Genomic DNA, 3,694 nt, shown 5'->3' on the forward strand with positions numbered 1-3,694 from the left:
CTGAATATGTATAGATAGATACGGGGTAATTTTAGATCAGGGGTTAACCTTTTTTATGTCATGGACCCTTTGGCAATTTGATGAAGCTTATAAACCCCTTTTCAGAATAATGTGTTTTTAAAAAAATTCATAATGGAAGGAAATTCATAATGGAATTTAATTTCAGTTAGAAATTAAATAAAGAAAATAAAGATGTTATTTTTTTTTCCCATTCAAGTTCACAGCACCTCTGAAATTTATGCCTGCACCGTCCGGCTAAGAATTCCTACCTTAGAGATACAAAGAGATATAAATCATTTAGTAGACACTATTACATTTCAGGCACTGTGGATACAAATACAAGCAAGGAAAATAGTCTCTGCCCTCAAGCTGCTTACATTCTACAGGAGGAACATGACACTTAAAGAGGAATTTGAAATTGGGAGTAGGCTGCACGGTTCATTGTTGGTAGGGAAAGAGGCTTGCTAAAAAAAAAAAAAAGGCAGAAAACTTATTTATCAGAGCTGTGAGTGGTTCCTGGGGCAGAGGCATAAGCCAAGAGGAAAGCAGTAGCAGCTGGGGGTGTAAGGGTGGAGCTGGAAGGGCTTCATGCAGGAGTGCCTGGGCTGAGTCTTCAGTAAAGCCAGGGATTCTAAAAGGCAGAGGTATTCCAGCTTCTTGAAGCTAATTCTGAAGGCTGGAAAGGTAAGCGAGCTCTGCTACCTATTCCCAAGCACTTAGCTAATGCTCTCCAAATGAATATTTATGAGTGGTATTTATATGTGGTAATCATTACTCCCATACCAATAAAATGTGGACACAAAACCAAAAGTAGAGTTCATGCATATTCTGATAAGATTTACTGAAGAATGAATTATTGTAGAGATAAATTTTACAGTTGACTAAATCTCAGATCCATATTTGGAGTGTGAATGTAGCTCTTGGCACCTTTGGTTGCATTCTGGATGTACACAAGCCTGTGGGCCTGTAAGGTTTCTGCTGATACAAGCACCAGTCTTAATATGAGGGATTCTATTTGAGACTGCATCACTCCTGTTTACAAGGTGGGGAAAAAACCCAAACAACTGTGCTTCTGACTATGTATTAGGGAAGTCTCTCAATCTTCAAGTGTTCTTCAAAATATTTCAAAGCTGATCCAACCATTCTAGAAAGTAATTTGGAATTATACCCTTAAAGGCACTAAATTGTGCATAACCTTTGACCTAGTCATACCAGGACTGGTCTTATACCCCTTTAAAGAGATCAAAGACAGAGGGAAAGGGGTCCTTTCTCCACACTTACAAAAATGGTCAGTCTTTTTTTTAAAGTGTAGCAAGTAACGGAAAAAGAGGGTACTCATTATTTGAGGGTTGGCTAAACAAATTAAAGGATGTGATGTAATGCAATATTATTTTATTGTAAGAAATAACAAAAATAGATGAATTCAGAGAAACCAGGGGAGACCTAGAAGTGATAGAGTAAAGTGAGCAGGACCAGGAGAACAATTGATAGAATGACTGTATTGTACTGGGCTACAAATTTAAAGACTTAATGAATGTATGACCAATGCAATCATGACTCCAGAAGACTGATGATGAAACATTTCCCTTCCATTGGTTGAAAGGTGAAGGGCTGTATTGAGATATATTTTTAGAAACAACCAATACATCATGGATTTGTTTTACTTGTTACAAGGGAGAGCATTTACTTGGGGAGGGAAAATGTTTCGAGGGGAATAGTGATAATGAAGCAAAGGTATGATTGTTGTGCTTGAAGAGGACTAAAATGACCTCACTGTTGGGGTCAAGGTACAGTGTGTTCGACTGTGGCTGATCGGACCAATGCCAGCTTGAAAAACTCTACCGCAGGTTGGACACAAATAGTCTATATGAACATCTGAAGTGGAGATGTCTCTAAATTTGTGCATTTCATGTTGCTTTTGAGCTACTGCAATTCCGCTTTTCTCATAAAGCAAAGACAGAAGAAAAGAAAGAAAAATACCAGCAGCCAATATATTGGAAAAAAAAATACACAGAAGAGAACAGAAGGAAGTTCAGAAGGGATATATACAAGGACAATGTTGATACCAAACGGTTAAATTTGACCTGCTTAAAAAAAAAATCTGTTTCTGGTAGATTCATGGTTTCATATGTGGTCCTTCTTTCCTGTCCTTTTTTTGGAGTGTGAAAATATTTGTGCTGGTTGAAGATTGCCAAGTTCATAATAAAATTATTTTTTAAAAATGTTTTTTCCCCCTAGGGCTAATTTGCCCAAGTTTGTGAACTATCTTTTCTGAGAACTAATTGTCCAGAGTGCACAAGCTTAGTTTGAGGACAGCTCTTTCTGTACTTACAATTGCTCTGTGACCCTCATTGTCTCCAGACATAGGTACATGAGGGGGCAAACCTGTGATGGACTTGAGTAACTAAACTAAAGATGATGTGAAACCTCTCAGTGAAACTGAGAGGTGGTGGTTTTCTCAGGATGGAAAGTGTGTCAGCTTGGATATTAATACATATCCGGAGAATAAGCTTGATGGTCAGTCACCGAATAAGTATCTATTAAACATCTATTATGTGCTAGGCACTGGGGATACAAAGAAAGGCAAAAAGTAGTCACTGCTCTCAAGAAGCTCACATCCTAATGGGGAAGACCAACACGAAAACAACTATGTCCAAAAAAAGATACGTTATTGTTGTTATTCAGTCTTTTCCAGTCCTGACTTTTCGTGACTCCATTTGGGGTTTTCTTGGCAAAGATCCTGGAGTGGTTTGCCATTTCCTTCTCCAGCTCATTTTACAGATGTCCAAAAATGATACACATATATAAATTGGAGATAATCAATAGGAGGCACTAGCATTATGTTTAGTGTGTCAGCAACACAAAAGTTTGGTAGAAGTAAAAAAAAAAACCTGTTGCACTTTTGATAAGCAAATTTATAAATCTGTAAGTAGCTTTTAACACGCAAGCAAAAAGTATTACAACCAACTAGGTTAGCTACAAAAATTTCTCCTGCTTAGGAAGAGGATTTCCCAAAATGAAAGGGGTTACACCGGCAGTTACAGTAACAAAAACAAAAACAACACGTGAAGTTTGCGTGCTTCCAGCTGTGGAAATTTGAATCCTCTCCTTCAGCGGCCTTCCCGGCGCTGCCCGCCCTGCGGGGCTCTGGCCCCGCCCTGCGCCCCGCTCCTGCCCGGGCTTCCCTCCAGCCCATCCGCCGCTAAGGAGGGAGAGGCCCGGGGGCGGGCCGAGCCCTGAGGGCGGAGCCTCTAGCTGCGCCCTTCCGGCTTTCATTTCCTTTTGAAGCCCCGCTTGCCCTCGTCTCGTCGTCTTATTTCTCGCTTCAGCCCCTTTCTGCGTGGTCTAGTCCCTGAGCCTCGCCTTGGGCGTCTGGGGCGCGTGGTGAGTGCGGGGGGGTCGGGGTGAGGGCTGGGGGGCGTCGGGCAGCTCTGGGGGGCTCCTCTGCCTCAGTGCGGCCCTGGGTGGAGTTGGGGGCGGGGAGGATGAGTTCTACAGTACCCCCCCTCCCTTTCCCTCTCCTTCTCACTTTCCCTGTCTTCCCCACTTTCCTCTCTGCTTTTCCTCTTCATTCTCACTTTCCTTTATCTTTCCCTTTCACCTCCCTTCCTCTTTCTCCCTCTTCCCTTCAACTTTCACCTCCCCTTTCCCTTTCCTGTCCTCCCCCCCTCCCAATTCCCTCTCCTCACCCCCC

At 42.1% G+C, this 3,694-nt stretch overlaps 1 protein-coding gene across 1 annotated transcript in view; it reads left to right on the forward strand.

Moving 5' to 3' along the window:
• Positions 1–3,275: 3,275 nt before the first annotated feature.
• Positions 3,276–3,694, forward strand: part of LOC114024190 (zinc finger protein 420-like) — a 24,962-nt gene continuing 24,543 nt past the window's right edge. Inside the window, exon 1 of the mRNA XM_027837155.1 lies at positions 3,276–3,384. The gene's annotated coding sequence lies outside the window, so the exon portion shown is untranslated. The remainder of the gene's footprint in view (positions 3,385–3,694) is intronic.

Source organism: Vombatus ursinus, unplaced genomic scaffold (assembly GCF_900497805.2).
Source record: "Vombatus ursinus unplaced genomic scaffold, bare-nosed wombat genome assembly UNPS02014820.1, whole genome shotgun sequence".
Taxonomy (NCBI): domain Eukaryota; kingdom Metazoa; phylum Chordata; class Mammalia; order Diprotodontia; family Vombatidae; genus Vombatus; species Vombatus ursinus.